At 43.4% G+C, this 25,462-nt stretch overlaps 1 protein-coding gene across 2 annotated transcripts in view; it reads left to right on the plus strand.

Moving 5' to 3' along the window:
- Window positions 1-25,462, plus strand: part of LOC126284653 (putative fatty acyl-CoA reductase CG8306) — a 174,613-nt gene that overhangs the window by 40,662 nt on the left and 108,489 nt on the right. The gene's annotated exons all lie outside the window — the stretch shown is intronic.

Here is a 25,462-nt window from a genome sequence, read left to right on the forward strand (position 1 = left end):
TGCCGCAGGACAGGTTTCGTTTACAGCTAAAAGGAAATCCCGCTTCCGTCTCCCGCACTGCGAGAATCACAGGCCGTAGAAGTAAGTAGAGAGGCTTACCCCCTCCCCCCCCTGTCCTCCCTCCCGCACTCTTGGATACCTTCATCGTCTAGCACAGCAGCAGTTACCGCTGTTTCCTCTGTGTTCGCTTGTTTACTCACTCGTCTCTCTATCGGGTGTGCTTCAGATGTGTTAGTTTTCAAGCTAGTAATAACTTGTTCATTTTACAATCGCCGACGGCAGAACGTGGAACTAAACTCTGTTTACATACTGACTGAGCCAAACGCGTCCGACGGTACTCTACATTACACGACTGACGTACGTGTCTCGACGTTGAACAGCCACGTTGTGGTCATAGTACGTTACTACTTTTGCGTATTCTTAGCGTCTTCTGAGGTCGATAGTAATCCCGCAAACATACATTATCTAACAGTACGCTCAGATGGAAAAATGATAATAACGTAGTTCCGTTCTGTCTAGGAGAGAAAAAATAAAGGTCTACTTCGTTTTAAAAACTGTAAAAATAGTATATACATAAAGGATTTGGCTGACAGGGTGGGCGGCAACCAGCGGTTTTTTGCTGATTAAGCCATAGTGTACGGTAAGGTTTCGAATTTGAGTGACTGTAAGAAGGCACAAGACAACTTAGACAAGGTTTCCAGTTGGTGTGACGAATGGGAGTTAGTCCTAAACGTAAAAATGCGGATGAGTAGAAAGGTCAAACCTGTAATGTTTGGATACAGTGTTGCTAGTGTCCCGTTTGACACAGTCAAGTCTTTTAAATATCTGGGCATAACTCCAAAACCATACGAAATGCAACGAGCATGTGAGAACTGTGGCAGACAAGGCGTATGGACGACTTCAGTTTATTGGGAGAGTCATACGAAAGAGTGGTTTACCTGTAAAGGAGACCGCCTATAGGACGCCTGGTGCGATCTGTTCTTGAGTACTGCTCAAGTGTTTGGGATCCGTACCAGGTCGGAGTGAAGGAAGACATCGAAGCAGGTCGGAGACGGGCTACTAGATATGTTACCGGTAGGTTGGAACAACACGTAAGTGTTACGGAGATGCTTCGGGAACTCAAATGGGAATCCCTGGAGAGAAGGCGTCGTTCTTTTCGAGAAACACTACTGAGGAAATTTAGGGAAACGACATTTGAAGTTGACTGCCGAACGATTCCACTCCCTCCAACATACGAGGGTAATTCCAAAAGTAAGGTCTCGTATTTTTTATAAGTACACAGACCTGTTTATTTGTACAATTGTTTACATCAGTTTAAAGCTTGAACATTTAGCTATTTTTGACGTAATCACCATTTCTGTCGATGCATTTTTGTAGACGCTGTGGCAGTTTTTGTATGCCCATGTCATACCAGCTTGCTGCCATGCTGTTCAGAAAGATATTCTCCTCGCCGTAGGAGCTGAATCGCTGGGAACACAATTAACGCTGACAGGTGCTGTGAGACTCTGAAAATACTCAAACGGTCAATTCAGAACCGGAGAAGAGGAATGTTGAGCAAGGGCGTACACATTCTCCATGACAGCGCTCGCCACACATCGCTCGCAAACCGTTGCTCTCCTGCAACATTTTCAGTGGAATCATCCATCCATCCTAAAGTCCTGAGTGGGCGCCCAGTGACTATCAACTGTTCCCTAGGTTAAAACAATATTTAGCCGGAAAGCAGCTCCGACGACGAGGTGAAAGAGAACGTTCATAACTTTCTGAACAGCATGGCGGCGAGCTGGTATGACACGGGCATACAAAACCTGCCACAGAGTCTACAGAAATGCATCTACAGAAATGGTGATTATGTCGAAAAATAGCTCAATGTTCAAGCCGTAAACTGGTGTAAACCATTGTAGAAATAAATATGTCTATGTACTTATAAAAAAATAGGTGACCTTACTTTTGGGATTGCCCTCGTACATTTCGTGCAAGGAACACGAAGGTGAAATACGAGAAATTAGGGCTCATACGGAGGCATAGACAGTCGTTTTCCCCTCGCTTTATTTGCGACTGGAACAGGAAAGCAAGCGACAAGTGGTGGTGCAGGGTAACCTCCGGTACGCATCGTGCAGTGCGGATTGCCTCTGTAGATGTACATGTAGACGAAGAATGTTTCTGGTTAAGAGGAAACACATTGTAGCATGGCATGCACACATTCTTATAACAAAGAGAGAAAACGAGAATGGTGCAAATAAACCTAAAACTGTGTTCTGGACCTCCACCTGGGAGGTACGGAATCTCGTGTGCGGTCGCAACAGGAATCAGTATTAAATAAATGCTGTCCGTAGATCTCCGGTTCATACACACGCTTTGCAAGAGTATGGCGGACAAAGTGACTGTTAGAATTCTGCAAGCACTTATTTTTAAATCTACACTTTCTTGGTCACTGGTCACATCATTTACTTAATACATTTGCGAGGCAATATAATGAAAGAAACCGACGCACATTTTCATCAAGTTGTAGTGAATTTGCTGAGTTATTTGACTTCTTACTATTTTAATCAAATTTTCAAGGACGAGGGAAGGGCCTGGAAAGCCCAAGTCGAAGCTCAATAAGTAATGATGCTAATGACGTTATTGGGCAATACAGTAACTCACAATGTGCCGGACTCGTCCGATGTGCTCTCGATGTCATACGCTGCAGCGTGGTATTTGTCACAGAGACACAGAAAACGCAAATTCCGGAGGGGTCTAGTACATTGAATGAATGCATTGTTCCCGCATTTGCAGGGAATGTTCAGAGTTCCTAAGGGAAACGCACCACGTTGACATTTTGAAAAATTTCTCTTTCTTCCGATAGTATAGATTAAAAATTAAGTCGAAGCGGTAGCCAAGCTGTCACGTCACACTGGTTCGTTTCACGAAGCTCAAACACTAACCACTTCCAACTCTTAAAGTCTGGCACCTACTCACAGACACATCAGTTAGACAACAGACGCGTAAAACTTCTCTCTTGATTTTTTCGGAATTGCCAGAGTAGTGCACCTTACAACTCTCACGTTATGTCGTTTTAACGGCCCAGTAAAAATGTACAAAGTGTGAAGTAAATCTGTGGTCCCAACGTTGTGGCTCCCCCTTGTAAGTTGTACAAGAGCCCGTTGTCTTCTTCTGGAGGAATGACAGACGAATTAATGGGGAAAAAAGTGCAATGAAGGTCGAGGGGCGTACCGCCACTCGACAAATGGCAAGTCGCAGTCTCTAAGGCATCTGAGCAGCCTGTGCTCGGTATGAAGTACGTGGAGAACTTTATGGAGTGTCTTTCTCGCCAAGTTGCGGCCACTATCAATGCGATACAGGCGTATTGTCTGTTTGCAGTGAATAAATTTTTGTGCGCTTTGATTATCGTCATTAGAAGAGATCCGCGTGGAAATGGGTGGAACTCTTACGAAACGCTGCAGCAACAAGACCTGTGCAAGTACTGACGTCAACATCGGAGCTCCCGCGGAAAATCACAGACGGCCGTGAGCCGTGTTGTGCGCGACCGAGGACAGCCGCCGCGGGCGTCCCGGAGTGAAGCCAGGTGCCCACAGATTCTCGGAGGCCTGCAGTGGCCGCCTGTGTGCCACTGCTCGCAAAGCCGTGGTTACACGGGACGGGCCAGCTAGCGTGGACGCAGACGCGGGCAGTGCATCCGCCCTCGCGAGAGACAGCGCCGTCGCGTCGGCACACGGAACTAGAGAGCATGTGTAGGGAGAGAGTGGCCAACCGGACGATACGGCGGCCATTTTTCTGCCAAACTGCGAGCGGGACTTCTGAATGGCCAGTAGTGGAGTACACACTCACCGAATCAAAAGCACAAGACAAAATGGCGAAAATCATTCGTTTAATAAATGCCTTTCTTTACAGCTACAATATACTCATAGTAGCCTACTACGTACAGTGGCTGTAAAAATTATTCGTTACCTCCATTTATCTCCTTTAAAGTTCGTTTACTAGACATATTGCAATGAAGGTAACGTAAATTAAAAAACTGTAGTGTGTACCATTTGTTTTGTATCGAAAGTGCATAACGCTAAAGATTTAACGTACCTGTATTACGTCAGATGAATGAAAGTCGTAGCCGGCCGCGATGGTCTAGCGGTTCTAGGAGCTCAGTCCGGAACCGCGCGACTGCTACGGTCGCAGGTTCGAATCCTGCCTCGGGCATGGATGTGTGTGTGTCCTTAGGTTAGTTAGGTTTAAGTAGTTCTAAGTTCTAGGGGACTGATGACCACAGCTGTTAAGTCCCATAGTGCTCAGAGCCATTTGAAACATTTGAACCATGAAAGTCGTAAGCAGTTGTTTACTTGTGACATGCGAAAAGTGTGAGACGTATTAGTACTTCTTGTCACGTCTTCAAACTTTTTGCATGTCACAAGTAAACAACTGCTTACGACTTTCTTTCATATATATAGAATACCTCTCGTAGATAAAAAACGAAAAAGATTAGAAAAATCAGGTAATGTTAAATGTAGGCTACTGTAATAACGACCAAATATGACAAGAAAACTACCGTATCCCTTCTACCCCACAGTACGTAGGCCTATTAAAAACTGTCTTCAAGAGTATTTACAATTATTTACTACGAATAATGTATCAGCAACAACGACAGCTGCGGAAACGTGCTTACAACTTGCCTGTGTCAACAGTCAGGCAAAAATACTGAAATCAAAATAATGCCTAGTGTTCTGATTCGGAACGAAATAAAGTTTGACGCTATAAAGTCGAATGAGCATGGCACAACAATTACAGGATCTTTCAGTTTCCAGCAAGGACTGTCAAATGGCTCTGAGAACTATGGGACTTCACTTCTGAGGTCATCAGTCCCCTAGAACGTAGAACGACAAACCTAACTAATCGTAAGACATCACACACATCCCTGCCGTAGCGGTCGCGCGGTTCCAGACTGGAGCGCCTAGAACCGCTCAGCCGATCTGGCCGGCCAGCGATCACACACCTGGGTACAATTTGTACCATTAATATGAGGAATCAATGCTCTGGGTCTCTTCAAAAATGGAGCACTCCGGCCGGCAAGGACAGTCAGATATGGCTTCAGAAAAGCTTGTGATGCTAACAGGACGCACACAAACGCTAATTACGTACTAAAAACGATATACAACTAAATCGAACACGCATGCACAAACCATAACAGGTCTCTCAATAATGGCTCTGAGCACTGTGCGACTTAAGTTCTGAGGTCATCAGTCCCCTAGAACTTAGAACTAATTAAACCTAACTAACCTAAGGACATCACACACTTCCATGCTCGAGGCAGGATTCTAACCTGCGACTGTAGCGGTCGCTCGGCTCCAGACTGTAGCGCCTAGAACCGCACGGCTACTCCGGCCGGCTCTCTCAATTATTCAGATACCTTTTAATCGTTTCCAAAAGTCCTCTGAACTTCAATTCAACTCGTAAGCACGGCGAACGTTTGGCAGATAAATGGCCCAAAGGTAATCAACGAATCACGGGCGACTTCAGCTATGGCCACTCTCTCTGTATACAGGCTCTCTACACGGAATGAGATGGTCAATGTGACCTGCGCCCACAGCGCTCTACAGCGGCCGTTGTCGCCGTCACTTGGCACACTGACGGTACACTTTCTTCACGAAACCGGACGCGCGTGCACTAGCTGCGACATCCCTGTGACTGATTGTCGACGAAGAGCGGAGAAAATAGCGAGGAAGATTCTTCACTCGTCGACGGCTCGAACAGATAATTTCTGGTGGAGGAGCACTACGTAATGCTGTAAAATGATCTGAGAGACATACTAGTAGAAGTTATATGTTAACCGAGTTGAATTTTCAACCCATTTCCGGTTTTAAATTAAATATTGCTCCGGGATAATGTGTAATGTCAACCTGCGCGTGCATAATATCCATATTCTTAATGTTCCATTTACTACCAACACTCTGAAATTACGTACTTCATTACATAGATTTGTAGATCGACATTCGTTTCGAAATTCCATCCCAGTGGCAGAGGAGATTTTTTCGGAGCTGCTCACCATAACTGAAAAAGATATTTACTGTCAAGCTGCAAACATGAACCAGTCCAAGAGACAAGTATATACAAATTTTACAGAAAGTTTCATAATACCAAAAACTATCATGGAGTAGCTTAAGATTTCTGGTCATTGGGGAAACATTCCAGTCGTAGGTCTGTGCAACAAGAACCGCAGCAAATACATTATTTATAATAAATAACATTTACTTTTGAGATAATACTTCTATTGAATGAATAAGGAAGACCCAGAATCTCTTAGAAAAGAAAAGGTTAAAAAAATGGTACAAGGCAGATGCAAACCATGGTACGCAACGCACGACGCTATCAATAGCGCTACAACTTCGATAGCACATCCGCTTCTCCCTATGTAGCATACAACGAGTGGCGGTTATTGTGTAATAACTTAGGAGCACGTCAACACCCTGATTTCTGACACCTCGCCGATTCATTAACTATTATTCTTTCATTGCTGTTAAACGTAATGTAGAAGCGGTAATCTGAAACACACGACCCTTAATCTACCGCGCTATGCTACATTGCTACTCCTCTAGTCTCCGTGAAACTTAGCATCTCGGTCGCCAGCACATCTCTAGTTGTGCAAGTTTTAGGGAGCTTCTGCGCATCGCCTTCCGCTGTCGCCGTGCGGTTCTGGGCGCTTCATTCCGCAACCGCGCTGTTGCTACGGTCGCAGGTTCGAATCCTGCCTCGGGCATGGATGTGTGTGATGTCCTTAGGTTAGTTAGGTTTAAGTAGTTCTAAGTTCTAGGGGACTGATGGCCCGTAGTGCGTAAAGCCATTTGAACCATTTCTGCCCATGCGCACTGTCGTTGTGTAATTCCCTTACCGACAAAACATATACGGATTTGATAAATAACGTAAACAGTTCACCGCTCAACTACAAGTATACACCATTGCCAGCAACCAAGGAAGCAGACTTTTATCCCCATTCGCTTGTCATAAATCCCGGTAGACGGTAGCCCACGCTTTAGATGTGCCATTTCACTCATTATATGGTAAAATTAGATTGGGCGTCAGTGTATGGTTGAGTCATACAGATAGAAACACCTATTTTGTGGGATTCTGAATGAGACAGAGTACATTAAGTCTTGGATTATTTCACTCAGTGATCCATTTGAGATTCTGACAAGAACCATAAAGCACATCATCGTCGATTATAAGTCTGTAGCATTTATTCACGATTCTGACATCTGTTGATCTTATGCAGGGTCAGGTTTGTCTTGTGCTGCACGCCCACAGATATTGTATACATGAACGCTCGAAACAAAAAGCAGTCTCGCTGGTTTCTTTGATATTCACTTAAATGTGGGGCCGACAGCTGTGTGCTTTTCGCCCTTATGATTCTCAGCGCCTCATTTGTGTTCCAGTCAAGTAACCATGTTGTTGTTCTACTAGAATTTAATGTTTTCCATGATCGGCGATTTTTGTTTGGAGTTGGTTGTTTACGGTGCAGGAATTGGCTTTCTGTGCAGTGTCAATTACAGGGAAAGCTAGCTACAGATAAACTAATGCCTCCCAGATCAGATCCGTTGACCGAGAAATTGACGAAATCAAATAAGCGTGGCTACAACCGAACATTTAACAAAGAAGTATATAATAGGCGTAAGTTGGTGTCTACAGCCACTGTCAACAATAATAATAGCAGTCATTATAATAATAATGATATGTTTAACTTTTCTGAAAAAAGAAAGAACTGTTTTTGTGGAATTCTGTGGTTTTGTACATAATTACGTACAGTTTATGGCAAGAACGAAACAATATGTAAGCTTTCACTACTCTCTGTTTCGCATTTATGTGTAGATGGAAGTTTTCATTCTTGCCCTATACCAGGGGTCTCCAAACTTTTTAGTCCACGGGCCACATTGACTCCTCCACGAAGTCATAAGGGCCGAGATCTACCTAATGGGATTAAAGCACCCTAGCACTCCTTGATCACCGTAATATAAGGCTAAAGGAAAGATGAAATCTCAAAAATCTAAGGTTGTGGAAATAGCTAGCACTGAAACTAACTACGATTTTTATTTAGTTACATAATTTTGATTGGTGAACCGAAATTCTGGCGTATATTATTCAGGCGAATTTCGCCGACAAAAAGGTATGTCACTGCACATTCTTCACGAAAGGGTTTTGCAAAGTTAACGAAATCTCAAAATCATTGTAAGCAGCACTATTACTGCAAGACGTCAACGCATTGTTATTTCAAGCGGCGCAACAATAAGTTTAGTTACGTAGTCCTGTAGCGAGTAGCAGAGCCAATGTCGCGGTGTATTGGTCGCGATAGGCCTCGAAACTCAATTGTTGGCAGTATAGGTACCACCTCAAATATCTGGCGGGCCGGACACCGTCTTGCCGGCTCTCGCGGGCCGGTTTCGGCCCGCGAGCCGTAGTTTGTAAACCCCTGCTCTAAACTGTACGTAATTATGTAGAAAACAACAACAATCCACAAAAACATTTTTTTCTTATTTCAGACAAGTTATGCATATCATTATGATTATTATTATTATTGTCGAAAGTAGCTGTAGGTGTATAAATATGCTGATAAGCTTAACTGTTGTTCAGCAGATCCTACTAATTTTACTCTCATATTTATATGAATCTAAAAATTTGTGAACACCCGGAATCTATGAGGGTTGCCCAGAAAGTAATGCAAGCATTTTTTTTCTCAGTTGGAAAAAGATGCTACGAATCCGAAACGTTACGTGTGCATTATTTGAAGTTTCCTTAGTGATCAAGCCAAGTTTCCGTTACTTTCGACAGATAGCGTAGCTGCAGGACAGTTTGAAAATGGCGTCTGTAGGTGATGTACGTTGTTAGCAACGTGCCGTCATTGAATTTCTCGCTGCGGAGAAAGAAACTGTGGGGAATGTTCACAAAGACTTGTGTAACGTCTATGTTGACAAAATTATAGTTAGTTGTTGGGCACGGAGGGCGAGGTCATCAGAAGGCGGTTCGGCGGAGCTCCACGATTTCGAGACCATCCATGGTTGTCAAGGCCGACATGTTGCAGCGACCCAATGTTGTCTTCACGAGGACAGACGCATCCGTGGTAGACATTTTGAGGACACAGTGAAGCACAGGCTCCGCCACCAGGACAAGAATAGGTACCGACAGGGCACACATGCCATTGTTTCGCGCTGGAGGAAGACCATAAAACAGGATGGAGATTACGTGGAAAAATAAGGTGTGTGAATAAAACACCATTCTTTCGTGTGTATAGTTCTCATTGTTGTGGTTGGCAGGAGAGCCAACACCGTGTTACTAGAGGAGGCCGAAAGGCACGCGTTTTAGTTCACGCAGGCTGGCGTGAGGTCTGGAACAGGACACGGAAATTAGAATTTAGAATCAACGGACGTAGCTGGTGGGATACTTAACTTTAACCCATTAATGACGAACGTCGGTTTTGACGGTACATACTTCACAACATCAATAGTACCTGATAATGGCGCCTTGCTAGGTCGTAGCAAATGACGTGGCTGAAGGCTATGCTAAACTATCTTCTCCGCAAATGAGAACGTAAGTAGGCAGTGAACTATCGCCAGCCAAGTCGGCTGTACAACTGGGGCGAGTGCTAGGGAGTCTCTACACGTGCCGTGTGGCGCGCTCGGTCTGGCGACACGCGGGTCCGACGTATACTAACGGACCGCGGCCGATTTAAAGGCTACCGCCTAGCAAGTGTGGTGTCTGGCGGTGACACCACACGCATTATGTTCAATAAAGAACTGTTAAAGAAAAAAATGTGGTGCATTACTTTCTGAGCAACCGTCGTACTCTCGGGGCCCGTCACTGCCTACAACGTCTAAAGACTACATCTACGTATGTCATTATTTGATATTTAATATGCAAGACGTGTTTTTGGTAGATCATCATCGTGCCGTAGGATTGAAACGGTAACCCTTCGTAGAACACAAGTTATAACACTAAAAACATCAACTAGAGGATGTACCGACCCATGTGTAGTTTCCTGCTATTTTATTACAACAAATCGCAGCTAAAACGACGTGTTTTCGAGAGATCCTCAATTTCCTGTTGCTTTGAAACAGCTGCCGCGCTCTCCTTGAGAATGAAGATCCACTGAATACGATGTTTAACGCAATACAATATGATAGTTCCTATGTTATGTTTGTAACGTAAAACGTTGTCGCATCTCTTTCGGCACGTCTCCCCCCAGGAATGAAAATTTGACAACCAGATTCTTTATTTCACGTTCCGCATTCTAGTGGGACGTGGAATTCAACGTTGTGACGTCGCCAGCTCCTCATCCACGTGCGTTTCCAGGTCCCGTGAGAGGACGGCTTAAGACTGGAAACTCGATTTGTGGGAGACGCTTGAACAGTGCATCGCACTAGTGCAGCATTCGATAGACGTAAGTACGTACTAGAATCGCGTGAAAGGTGAGTAAATTCTCCGAGCCGTTGGGTGTATACTTCCCTCGCGAGCATTCGCCGCGCTGCAGCTAGGACTCACAAGACTGTTGTATTCGTTCCGCTGCGAGTCGACTCACAATGACAGCGCACGCCGTCAGCTAAGGGAGCGCGGAGTGGTAACAGCGGGCAATTACCGTGCCTGTCGGCGCTACGGGGAATGTATGCGGGGGAGCAGGGCGGCGGGGGGCCAAAGAAACGTAAACAGCAGAGCTCTGGAAGGCGGGAGGGGGGGGGGGGGGGCGGACCGCCAGCAGACGCGAGGTTGCTTTGTGCGGTAGGGGTGGGCTAAGCTGTTATGGTAAACCTACGTGACTTGCTGGTATTACTGATCGTAAATGAAAAAGCAAAAATTTTAAATCTAGGATTTCCGTATTTTACATGTAAGAGACACCATAAACAACACTTAAGAAATGAGAAACGGTTGAAGTTATAAAATGTAGTAAACAAAGTGGGCATGCTATCCAACTTTGTCATAGTACACTTAATCCTATGATACGAGTCACTTAACTTCTTTATGATGTGCTTAATTCCGAGATAATTTTCTTTTGCATTGTTGAAGTTCACTTAACGCTTGTTTCACTGATTTTCAACATTCTACATTTGTACAAATATTACACTTATGTGCCGTAGCTTCTGCTGAATAGGGCGAATTTACAACTTTCATCGGCCCATTGCAGACAAAAGTTACACTCAGTCCGACCACTATTATTCTTTCTACAGCTGTAGCTCTCTTTACAAGTGACACATACGTCATCATTTCTTTTGTTCTTTGAGTTCTGCTTTCCCTTAGACGCTGATTTCACTATGCTATAGTGGTTAACGGATTATTCGGTTAACGTTCTGGACGAACCTTAATTCCTGTATTTGTGTTATGAAATTAATTAACTTCACTTCATTCGTAAGGCTAAACGTTCTGCCAGCCGCGGTGGTCTAGCGGTTCTAGGCGTGCAGTGCGGAACCGCGCGACTGCTACGGTCGCAGGAATCCTGACTCGGGCATGGATGTGTGTGATGTCCTTAGGTTAGTTAGGTTTAAGTAGTTCTAAGATCTAGGGGACTGGTGACCACAGATGTCAAGTCCCATAGTGCTCAGAGCCATTTGAACCATTTTGAGCTAAACGTTCTACCCATTTTGCCAATGGTCACATTATCTTTGTCTCCATCACTGCAGTCTACATAGTCTTTTAACAGACTCCATGGAATGGAGAAATGTTTAGCAGCTGTGTAGACTGATGAGCGAAAACATTACGATTACCCACTTAATAGCTTGTTTGTTCGCGTTTGGAACGAAATACATCACTCACTCTGCATATCACGGATCCGACAGTTTGTTGGTAGGTTTGTGGAGGTATGTAACTCAAATAAATGATTCAAATGGCTCTGAGCACTACGGGACTTAACATCTGAGGACATCAGTCCCCTAGACGTAGAACTACTTAAACCTAACTAACCTAAGGGCGTAACACACATCTATGCCCGAGGCAGGGTTCGAACCTGCGACCGCAGCAGCAGCGGGGTTCCGGACTGATGCGACTAGAAGCGCTCGGTCACAACTGAGGTGTGTAGCATTGGATGTCTGCGCACAGATCAAATACTTCGCGTAACCAATGGGCCGCCGATTTTCGTACGCGGTGATGGCGCCCGATAACGACCCAGGTGGGTTCCATAGGATTTACAACAGACGAAGTTGGTCGCCGAGACATCAGCATGACGTGAGTTCACTATGTTGCTCCTCAAACGGACATGCCCACCAATTGCTGAATAAGGACAGTCAGCCTTTTTTCTAATAAAATAAAAATAAAATAAAAAAATAAAATAAACCTTCTGCTCTGTTTTCGTGATGTCACGAACATTTTTAACAATCACGCGTTTTTGCGCCCAGCAACTAGCCTCTCATCAGAGCTCTTCTGAAAATAAACGAACAGCACCCGAGGCTAGGCTGTTACTGTGTTTCTGTGAGAAGAGTGCCACCTGCCGAAGGCACGGGAAGGCACTGGCCCTCCGCTGATGGCGCTGCTTGCCCGGCTTCCGCCCGCCGCGGGGCTGGGAGCGGCCCGTAGAGGCCGACACCCTTTGCTGGCCGCCAGAGCCAGCTTTCTGTCGTTAACGTCAGATGCCGCTGTGCTGACCCAGACCCAGCCTCCTGCCCTCTCCCCACGCACACACAAAAGATAAGAGGTAAACAGGACCCCCACCATGTTAAACGTAGTTCAGCTTTGAAGTTAGTTACAAATCACTATGTACAGTCACTGTAGTCCACTTTGCTTTTATAAACATTACGATCATATTGTGCCGCCCTCACCGTACTCTAAGTACAGTATTACTTTCACATTAAACTAAAAGTGGCACAACAAAGCGCCTTCCGATTTTTGATCCTGCTTTTCCTTCTTTTGTGATGCTTACTAAACCCTCTTAAACTATGAACATAAAATTTTATAAAGTTCATATATCTTCCACTTGGCAACACTGACAATGATATGCAGAACGATGATCAACATCGTTTTCACATTTTAATGTCATACGAAGAGCAAGCGTGCATGCAAGTGCTACGAGCAAAAGCTGAATCTCGTACAGCTTGAAACGTCCCCTTAGAAATATTGTACATAACTGTGCTTAAACTGACACACAATATTTTTAGCGCAACGCAATCTGACTTTTAATAATCCCTACAAAAGAATGGCCCTGACTAACATTAACCTATACCTTTCAAAAATCACTTACCTCACCAAAAATCTTCGTTACTCGAACTACTGCAATACAGCAATACTGCAATACTGCCAGCTAAATAAAAGATTCAAACTACTGAAGGCACTAACTACTGGTAGGCATAGTTAGCAAATGAAAGATTTTGATAGAGAACAAACAATGTATTTACCTTAATAGTCATAATATATATATATAGCTGTTGATGACATCCAGTCTTACAAATTTCAAAACTCCGCCATCTCTCTCCCCACATTCACCACTGCTGGCTGCTCACCTCCAACTGCGCAACGCTACGCGCAGTTAGCATCCAGCTGCCGCTGCCCAACACTACAATGGCAGACAACAATGCAAACCAGCCACAGACTGCACACGGCACAGCCAGTGATTTTTATACAGAGCGCTACGTGAAGGTGGCGTTACCAATAAAAAAACGTAAACAGCCTACTTACATTGCCCCCATGCTCCCCACAAAAAAAAATTACAAATTGTTTTGAGCAGTGGCCAATACAGATTTGAAAATTTTTTTCATAATTACAATGACAAAGAAATGAAATGCACACACTTATCGATACAATGTTGGTCAAAAGCTAAAATTTTCTCACAGTCCATAAAGACAGTCCTGATCATTCATCAAAGTAAAATTGCAGTGTTTTTCTCAAAAGTCTGAGTAGTAAAAGAAAATACACACGGAAGTAGTGGATTTCCATGCAGTCTTGAAGAAGTAGTGTTGTCCTTTCAACGGAAAGACAGTGCTGACTCTTCACATGCAGACAGATAATGGGCCACAACAGAGCAAACCCACAGCACAGTAGGTAGGTCGTCACAGAGTAGACCCATTGTAGCCCTGGTAGAGATTACGGTATTGGTGGACCACCAGAGATGCAGACCCACTCTAGACCTTGTAGAAATAATGGTATTGGTGAGTCATCAAAGGTGTAGACCCACTGTAGTCCTTGTAGAGATGGCCAGCAGCCATCTGTTTGACTGTGCAGGCGCACAGTCACCATTGAAGAGTCTTGCAGATAATATAGCAAGTCCATAACCACCACTTGTGCACTCACAAAAATTGTTTTTGAAATGTCCTTAGAACCAGCAATGCTGTTATCCAGTCCCTTACTGAATTATTAACACATGTGCAAACACTATCAGTCCCTACTTCTCACATATTGTCCATATACTATGACCAACAGAAACGTGTGCAGTGAAATGTAATTTACAAGTTACTTAATTTGATGAACTGGTGTCAATTACAATTTTATAACATAAGAATACAATAACAAAGGTACAAAATACATCTTTAAATAACATAACAATACAGATAACATTTGCAGTAGTACAGGCTTTACAAAAGAATCGAAATAACAAATACATCAGTGTTACAAAAATTATGACATAAGTACATACACAAAAGATCAGAATAACTTTTGAAACCTCAACTTCACAGATGAGCATTAGAACAAAACAGAATAAATAATGTGTAAACATCTTTAAGAAGTAAATAACATGTTATTAATGCAAATTATATTTGAGGATAACAGTATTCCTCATCATAGTGAATGTAGCTTAGTATTATAAGAGAAAAAAATGTATGAAACAGTACACAGAGACAGGAAGAAAACAAATACACAAGGGTACACAAACACATATTGGGATAACACAAAGAAAGGACAGGGTTTGTTTTACTGCAGTATTTTGTAAACAAAACTTTCTTTACTTCTCGGAGAGCTCCCTTCATTCTCCATTATTTCCAAAAAGTCATATCGAAGCCTGCTTTCTGTATTATGCTCACATCCTCTTTCAAAAATAGTTTTTCTCCACTATACACTACTTTTTTGGCCAAACCATTTTCTTATAGCTTCTCAATGCATTTCTTCCAATTCATCATAGTTATTTTCTTATATAGTCTACCCCCTCTTAAGCTAACTTAAATCTACTGAGCTCAGATGCTTAACTAAGGGACGAGGCAATGCAGCAGCACAAAACAATTTACACAAACAACAATGATAAAAAAATGGAAATTGGCAAAAAAAGGCAGCAACATTACAACTAATATAAGGCAATGCGCAGCAAACAAGAAAAATAAATCAGTAACAAAATTGGCTTAACCTAGTAATACAAAGTGACATTCAGTAGCACTATGAATGGCAAACAGTCGCAGCAAATGCTATAACTTATACCTAAACATAACAAAGCTCAAGCAGAAAAAAATGTTACACTAAATACAACAATGCAGATAAGGACAATGTCTATTCACATCTTAATGTCTATGCAGTTAAAGCGGTGCACCACAAAAACTAATGCTACAACAAATTACCAAGTACTTGAAAAGAAAATTATATATACAGTTACTGTTATTAGTCGCTTCTTATTGCTATTTCCATTCCAAGAGCTCCTTTTTCGAAGAATGTGGATCATAAAGTAATTATTTAATAGATCTGTTGACAGAGAGTGTTCACATTAGCGAATGCATTTAATTTTATTTTATAAAACCAATGCTGCAACACAGCTGGAAACCAGATATCAAATGAAATAAGCAACTATGAAAGGCAAAGCATAAAAATATCATTCAATAGTCATGTGACATTTCATAAGTTAGTACAAATTCTCTCAACTCTCGTAGAAAGACGCTTGTCATTATCAGGTGTGCAGAAATAAATAAGTATCTTTTCCAAGTAATGAGCGTGTCGTTTTTGCGACGCTTTCTGCAAAGGAATGTCAATAGCGAGGATAATTGCCTCCCTTTTTTTTCCTTGTGCCTCTGAAAGGCACACACTAATGGCTTGTTTCCTGGTGGCTGTCACCCAGCTGGGTGCCCACGACGCAGGTGGTCACTTACCTTTCTTACTGAAAAATTTACGACAGCAGTTTCCGCTACAGTGACAGTCTCTTATAAAAATATTTTCACAGGTTGAGAATTTGCTTTATAAATGTGTAGAAAATAAAATCCTATAAATATAAGAGTGTCCAAAAAATTTTCGTCGGCATTGTAATACATTCACGCATTTACATACATTTCATAACTCTTGAAGTACGATTCATGGTTTCCAACCACCTTTTTCACAAACCAGAGTCCCTAACCACTACTCATTATTCCTTACCCTATTCGTCGACACTTCTTCAATATTTCATCATAACAGATACGTAGCATAATCAAATAACTCATATAGCATCAGCTTATTGATCATAAACATACCGCAACAGCATAATACACATAGTCATCGTCATAATAACATCATAGCACCTCAGTCAAATTCTCAAAATCGTCGTAGCTTGCTCTAATAATTACAAAACCTACAAAAATTCTCTGTTCATGTCAAAAGTGTCATCTGCCTCAAACGTACTTTCAAAATCGTGATCCCATACCAAATATATCATTCAAAGCTCTCATAGTACCACAATGGTTCCGAAAATGTATGAACAGTTCACAAAGTACAGACAAAATACAATTTTGTAAGTGTGAAGTTATCCAACAGTGTAATTACGTAAACATGGGTCACTGATGTAATAAAAAAAATGTTTGTCTCACAGTTAAATGATCAGATAGCTGCGTAATTTATGTGTTAGAGAAATATGGTACCGATGTGTAAAGTTGTATAAGCAAATACCATATTAGCTAGGGCTCCTTGTGCTTGCCATACACATGGTACACAAAGTAGGCGTGTACCCCCCCCCCCCCCCCCCCCTGAGGATTAATGTAATTACATCCTCAGATGTTGCAGATCACAGCAATGGAATGAAATGCATCACGGAAAACCCTTGCATCATTGTACTTCATATATCTTTAAAAATAAATGTTTCAAGCACAAAATTAGTCACTCACATACATGCATTGTAGCGCCAAACCGTGCGTCGTGTTGCAAGACCATGTCTGTGGAAGTGTCGTACTTATCGTCCTCTGTAAGCACAGTTCTGCTGAAGTCAATGTACTTACCTCATGATAAACAAAAGTGAAATGCTTTGCGTACCAAAAATCTTCGTTACTCGAACTACTGCAATACAGCAATACTGCAATACTGCCAGCTAAATAAAAGATTCAAACTACTGAAGGCACTAACTACTGGTAGGCATAGTTAGCAAATGAAAGATTTTGATAGAGACCAAACAATGTATTATCTTAATAGTCATATATATATAGCTGTTGATGACATCCAGTCTTACAAATTTCAAAACTCCGCCATCTCTCTCCCCACATCCACCACTGCTGGCTGCTCACCTCCAACTGCGCAACGCTACGCGCTGTTAGCATCCAGCTGCCGCTGCCCAACACTACAATGGCAGCCAACAATGCAATCCAGCCACAGACTGCACACGGCACAGCCAGTGATTTTTATACAGAGCGCTACGTGGCGGCGGCGTTACCAATAAAAAAACCTAAACAGCCTACTTACAAGCTTTATGTCACGTACGAGCCGAGTCCTAGCCTTTTAGTTGTTATAACGAAAAAGGAGGGAAACGAACTGTAGAGTTTAACGTCCCACCGGCAGCTCAGTCTTTATAGATAGAGCACAAGCTCAGGCAATGAAGGGATGGGGAACGAAATCGGGCATATCCTTTTCAGAGAAACCAACCCAACATTTGCCGTAGTGATTTAAGAAAGTCGTGGAGAACCTAACTCTTTATGGCCACACGGGGACATGAACTGTTGTCCTCCCTAATGCGAATCCATTGTGCTATTCACAGCACCATCTCGCTCACTTAGTGGGCCATGGTGTCTCATCTATGTCAACATATGCTGATCTATTGATATGAACATCATTTTTGAAACTGCGTCCAACAAAAAACTTTATGAAAGAAGCGATAGGATACTCACGGAGGCAGTGAGCAATCGTGAGCTGATAACTGAAGTAATTGTGGGGACAGCAGAGGTAGACAAGGGCTTGAATATAGTAAGCAGGTTTAAACTATTTTAGGTTTCAGTGGTTATGTAGACATGAATAGACTTGCAGAAAACTGACGGAAACGGAGAGCTGCATTAAAGCTGTCATCGGACTAAGAACGACAACAACAGCACGTGAGAATGAGTCTTTGTTAAGCATGAAATGAACGAAATATATTGTTCTTCGGAATTAGGAACGCTAATCGGACCAGGTCAACGTATGTAATTGAAGGTTTTTCACCGACAAACAGTTGTCCCCAAACATTACTTGAAAAGTAGAAAGTTTTATAAATAGTAGGCTGATTAACATCTAGCTAAGGTGCAAAAGTGAAGTAACTGAATGCGGTGCCATCAAAAATTTACCACATAACATGTGGAATGTGCACAGGTGAGACAGCACGAGGCTCCACTAACTGCAGACGGCCGGTCAGTAGTAACACACTGTGTAAGAGCCTCACTGTTGATCTAGTTATGGACTTAACCAGAGATGGATTAATCGACTTTTCCTGCTCACAGATCTCATAATTTACAGGACACGATATACATTGTATATCGCTAAATTGCGCTCGTCCTGTGCTAACGATGTATAGAGGGTGAACCAGAACTTCACCGGCGTAATTTCGGAGGTTCTTCACCGATGTACTTTGGTACAATTCCCGTGGTCTCCAGTGGTTCTTAATTGCATTTCGTTTAATTCCTTGCATTATCCCATCTTTTTACCTATATTGCACTGTAATGTCGACGGTGAGCGGTGTACGTCTTGTTTGCAAACACCTGTTCGACTCACTCAAGGCACTTGTTTTTGACAACAGTAAAGCTCACTTCAGTCTTCGACGTGAAGACTGCAAGCAGTTCCATTCTTTGTTACACGTCACCGAAAAGTAAAATACGCTGCCATGACGTGGTCTTTGCATTGCTCTGTGTTTTGGCACATAAGGACCACACAGAACACCAAAAATCAATTTTCCAGAGACAATTTCGTGAAGAAAAAATCTTGAAATTTGCATAAAGTTTTTAGTTACATCGGATAGAGTAAACTTACGATTTATCTTCACGAGTTCTTCAAGAGCAGGAACCAATTCCTTAATACCCAAACGTGGACGCCCGTTAGTTCGTCATCGTTCAAATGATCACGTCTTCCACTAAATTGCCGGGCCCGTCTCCTTCTACTGATAACTGTAAACAACAGATGTGTATCGACCAATTTTGACCAGGCAATGTTAAGTAGTGAATGTGTGGCTGTAGTGTGTCAGTATTGTTGTTCTCCAATCGCAGTAGAGCAACATGTAAAGTGTTCAGGACATCCCCCAGATTGTTTTTAAGAAGAAGAAAGTGTGTGCAAAGTTTGTGCCGAACGAAAATGACAAGTGGACGCCTTGCACAACTTGATTGAACGGAAAGCACGGACGTGGCGTCATCAGCTCGAACCTCTCACAGAACCACGACCTGCAAACGTTCACATCAATGGTGATCATTTTGACGACATAACCAACATTCAAAGAAACGTAATCCTGAGTTCATCTACATCCAAGAAATGACTTTTCTGGCAGTTTCATATTTTTGTATGAACGTTCTGTGCTTAGTACTCAAGCGAGGTGAGGCCCTGTCGAACAACTGAAGCGTTAAAACCACTATCTTATCTCTTTTTTTTTTATTAATCCAGTCTCGCAACTCTTTGGACTTACGGAGTTACGAGCACGAATCTCTCCTGTGCTAAAAAATCAAAGCGATAATGATTCTTAGCGCGCGCGCGTCTGTGTGTGTGTGTATGTGTGTGTGTGTGTGTGTGTGTGTGTGTGTGTGTTTGTTCGGCTTCCCTGTCGTAGGCGGTTTGTGGTTTGTATGAGCGCAGCTGGAGGAACCAGTCGGGTTTGCTGTAACACAGGGGTTCACCGGTACTGCACTGTCTGTTTGCTTAGTTTCAGCTTGCTATAGGCAGTTAGAAACCCCTAAGAAAAAGCGTTGTGCTTCAACCTGGCGTAATGATCGTAGTTCCCCAGGTTTACGATATAGTGTCTATTCGTTTCGAATTACTGTACAATCATGAGGAGAGTTTTTTGAATATTTGCACGCGGTTCTCGAGGTATCATTGGCCTACTAAGTAGAATGTAGATGGATCTCTGCACCCTCCTGTTTAGTGTGCCTGTTAAGAGTTGCATAGAGTTGCTCTGTTGGCGACATACACTGACAAGCCAAGGAAACTGGTACACCTGCCTAATACCATGAAGGCCCCCCTGCAAGCACGCAGAAGTGCCGCAACTCCGCTTGGCATGGAGTCGACTGATGTTTGAAGTAATGTTGAAGGGAATGGACACCATGAATCCCGCAGGTCTGTCCATAGATCCGTATGAGTACGAGGGCGTGGAGATCTCTTCTGAACAGCGCCTTGCAAGGAATTTCAGATATGCTGAATAATGTTCATGTCTGGAGAGTCTGGTGGCCAGCGGAAGTGTTTAAACTCAGAAGAGTGTTCCTGGAACCACTCTGTAGCAATTCTGGACGTATGGGGGGTCGTATTGTCCTGCTGGAATGGTCCAAGTACATCGGAATGCACAGTGGACATAATGAGGGCAGGTGATCAGTCAGGATGCTTATGTACGTGTCACTTGTCAGAGTCGTATCTAGACGTATCAGTGGTCCCATATCACTCCAACTGCACAAGCCCCAGACCATTACAGAGCCTCTACCAGCTTGAACAGTTCTCTGCTGACATGAAGGGTACGTGAATTGATAAGGTTGTCTCCAAGCCCGCAGGCGTCCATTCGCTCGATACAATTTGAAATGATATTCGTCCAACCTGGCAAGATGTTTCCAGTCATTAACAGTTCAATGTCGATGTTGACGAGCCCACGCGATACGTGAAGCTTGGTCTCGTGTTGTCATCAGCGGTACACGATAGGGCCTCCGGTTCCGGAAACCAATATCGATGATGTTTTGTTGAACGGTTCGCACGATGACTCTTGTTGATGGCCCAGCATTGAAATCTAAAGCCATTTTCGGGAGGGTTGCACTTCTGTCACGCTGAACGATTCTCTTCAGTCGTCGTTGGTCCCGTTCTAGCAGGATCTTTTTCCGGCCGCAGCGATGTCGGAGATTTGATGTTTTACCGGATTCCTGATATTCACGGTACAGTCGTGAAATGGTCGTACGGGAAAATCCTCATTTCATCGCTACCTCGGAGATGTTGTGTCCCGTCGTTCGTGCATCGACTGTAACACCACGTTCAAACTCACTCAAACCTTGATAACCTGCCATTGTAGCAGCAGTACCGATCTAAGGACTGCGCCAGACACTTGTCGTCTTACATAGGCGTTGCCGACCGCAGCTCCGTATTCTGTGTGTTTACATACCTCCTCAAAGCTACCCATTCCTCTTCTACTGTATTTGTTTCCCCCATTCTTGTCAATTGTTCCCTTATGCTCTCCCTGAAACTCTGTACAACCTCTGGTTCTATCAGTTTATCCAGGTCCCATCTCCCTAAATTCTTACCTTTTTGTAGTTTCTTCAGTTTTAATCTACAGTTCATAACCAATAGATTGTAGTCAGTGTCCACATCTGCCCCTGGAAATGTCTTACAATTTAAAACCTGGTTCCTAAATCTCTGTCTTATCATTATATAATCTATCTGAAACCTTTTAGTATCTCCTGGCTTCTTCCATGTATACAACCTTCTTTCATGATTCTTGAACCAAGTGTTAGGTATGATCGTTATGGTTTAGGTATGGCAATTTCTGGACTCGGTGGACAACAAGTCGTGAAATGTTGAAAACAATTGTCGTTTACGCCCTGCATTGTTCCTAAATAAGGTGCAGCACGGCCGCGATATACTGAGGTGACAAAAGTCATGCGATATGGTGATGCAGATATGGGGATGCCGGTGCTGTGGGGTACACAAGGTATACTACGGTACCGCATTGGCGGAGGTATAATTTGTACTCAGGTGATTCATGCGAAAAGGTTTCCGACGTTACTATCGCCGGGCGAGGGAATTAACAGACTTTGAACGCTGGAGCTAGACGTATGGATCATTCGGAGATGCTCAGTGTAAAGTGCGTGCCCAGAATATCAAATTTCAGGCATTATCTCTCACCATGGACAGCGCAGTGGCGGCCTTCACTTAACGATCGGGAGCAGCGACGTATGCATAAAGTTGTCAGTGCTAACAGGCAAGCAACACAGAGTCAATTCAACATGGGATGTGCGACGAACGCAACCGTTGGGACAGTTCAGCGAAATTTGGCGTTAATGAACTACGGCAGCAGCCTTTGCTAACAGCACCACATCGCCCTCGACGTCTGTTCTGGGCTCTTGGCCATATCCTTTCGACCCCAGACGACTGGAATACCGCGGCCTGGTCATGTGAGTCCAGATTTCTTTTCGTAAGAGCTGACGGTAGGGTTCGAGTGTGGCGTTGACCCCAGGAAGCCATCCACCCGAGCTGTCAACAAGGTACAGCCCATAATGTTGTGGGCTGTGTTTGCATGTAACGGACTGGGTCCTCTGGTGCAACTGAACCGTCATTCACTGGAAATAGTTGCGTTCGGCTTCGTAGAGATCGTGTGCAGACATTCGGGGACTTGGTGTACCCGAACAACGATGCAATTTTCACGGATGCTAATGCACCATGTCACTGAGCTACAATTGTTCGCGGCCGGTTTGAAAAGCGTTCTGGACATTTCTAGGCATCGTTCTGGCCACCCAGATCGCCCGAGTCGAAACTTTTATCGGACGTAATAGAGAGGTCAGTTCGTGAACAGAATCCTGCAGCGGCAACCCTTTCGCCATTACGGACGGTTGTAGAGGCATCATGGGTCAGTACCCTCGCTGGGGACTTCTAACGAGTTGTTGGGTGCGGCGCCTGGCATATGGAGAGCCGACACGACACTGGGCGGTATCCCAGGACTTTTGTCAGCGCGGTGTGTCCTGGCGGCGAGAGCGGCACAGAGCAGGCAGTCGCGCGCGTCATGGGCCGTTGTCAGTCGCTCACCCGCCGACTTCCGCTTCCTGCTGCTCACACACGGCTTCTTCTGCCGCCCGCGCGGCGCCCCTCCACCTTGTTCTTGTTGCGCCATTCACCACGTGAGCTGATTTCGTGAGTCCACTTTTACAGTGAAACACTATCTTTAGAAGCTGGGACGCTATTCATGGATAGAAATAGCGATTCAAAAAATATGTTTGTTAACGTAATTCCAGTCTACGATCACAATAGTTGTTAGACTATCCATATTTGTCCATAGTGACCGTCTTCGGAGCGGTCACAATAAAGGCAAAACCGACTGCAACTAATGGACAATGTACCTCTTGTTAACATTAAAATTTAGCGTAATGAAAGCTACCATTTTCATACGTACCAAATTGAACTAAAAATATGGTGCGAACTGGACCACGGTGCCGGCAGACGCGTAATGTGAGTGGGATGCAGTAGCGACACAAGAAAGAGATGACAAAATGCACAGCACACAGCTGTCACAAGAAATGCAATTTTGGCACTGGCGTGTAGATGGAAATGGCAACTCGAGACAGACGTGACTAATCGACTAAGACACGAAAGCTGCTCGTGCAGCTGGGGTTTTGCTCGACGAAGCGACACCTGGACGCAGTCTTGGTGACGTTTCTGGTAACAGCTACACCTACTCTCCAGTTCAAAGCGGTGGTGTGTGTTGTTAATCACGTAGTGCAAGCACGTGAAGTGATCCCAGAGCATTTCTACACGGGCTCGTGTGGCAGTTCGCTATGAGATAGGACTGTTGAAATGTTTAAAAATATCGGGAATCCGATATATTGATACTTAAAAGATGTCATTATCGGCTCTCGATATATCTAGGAAAAGTATCGATATATCGGCGGGAACAATATCGAGAACGTGCCTATAAAAATATCGGCTGCGCATTGTAAATATTTTGCCGGTTTTAGAGCCTTATATTGATTTTCTTTTAGATGTTCTGTACATCAACGAGCTGGCAGATTGCCCATCCCCCTGAGAGCCAGAACTGAAAGAAAAATGATGCACGTTCACGCTTGTCGATAACCACTTTCCTAACAATGGTAACTGCAGGTAATGTCACACAATGTAAGGTGTCTAGCGCATCCGTCGTTCGGTTTCGTCACATATCGGATTTGTCCGGAACAGTTTATGTCGACTTCTCTGTCTTTTCATTTCTGCAAACGCCAGCGAACTAGGAGCTGTAGTGTCAAAACTGCGTGGCGAAGCTAAACGTTGCAGTTTCTATTGGCAGCGACGATTATGTCAGCATTTTCCCTCATACGCCTCCGCCCACCGCAACGACCAATCATGTCTTTTACATCCTTGTTCATCATTTTTAGCAGCTGTTTTTGAAAAATACCGATTTGATTGAATAGCACGCTAGTTGCATTAAAAATTGTTTTTTTTAACGCAACTGGTTTGTTGTTCCTTCACATCGGAAATCTTGACCTACTAATTACTCTCGGCAGAGGAAAATTAACAGTAGATTGCTTAGCATTTGCAGACGATCTAGCCGACTCGCGATGTTTCAACAGACAAAAAACAAATTGAACTCGTAAAGAAACTACGGAAAAAGTCAGCTTGCAAGTATCTTTTGAAAAGACAGAAGATATGACTTGCTACAAACAAGCATAAAAATTCATGGAGACAAAATATGGAAAAATTAAATGAGTCCCACAATTTAAATATCTCGGTTAAACGATTCAGGAAACTGGAACAGAAACGAAAACCAACCAAGTCAGACGCCAAAAGATGGACACTGCTTATCGACTCACTCAGAATATCTACAGTAAAAAATGTGTCTCCAAGCACACAAAACAACGACATTACAATACCATCACAAAACCAGAATACCTATATGGATCAGAGACAGGAAAACAGACATAGAAAAATTTCAGAAAAACGAACGGGAGATCATAAGAAAAATTTTAGGTCCAAACTTGTAGATAAACGTATCGGCTCAGAGGCAAACAGGAAATCAAATAATATTCTAATATTCACAGTGACATTAGAAAACGCAGGTTAAGATTCTATGTTTGCATCAAAAGAATGAATCCGGACAGACTTACAAAGCAAATAGTTGAATGCTATGAAAACAGGAGTAAATCTAAAACAGACCCAATGAAACAGATTGGCGAAATAAAAACAGATCTGAAACTAGCAGGAATTACACCAGAGGAAATCTAAAACAGGGAAATCTTCAAAATAATCAAGTGGCAAGTTGACCAAGAGAAGAAACCAACGAAGAAGAGTGGAACAACGTGGTCTAAAGAAAGAAAAGAAGCCCGCAGAAAAAGGATGAAAGAAGTATGGGCACAAAGAAAGACAAATGCACGCCGTAAGTGCTTTGCGTAGTCCTAATGGGCTCATTCGCAAGTATATATATATATCGGTAATCGATACTGTCTTTACGATATCGATACGT

Source organism: Schistocerca gregaria, chromosome 8 (genome assembly GCF_023897955.1).
Source record: "Schistocerca gregaria isolate iqSchGreg1 chromosome 8, iqSchGreg1.2, whole genome shotgun sequence".
NCBI classification, from domain to species: Eukaryota; Metazoa; Arthropoda; class Insecta; order Orthoptera; family Acrididae; genus Schistocerca; species Schistocerca gregaria.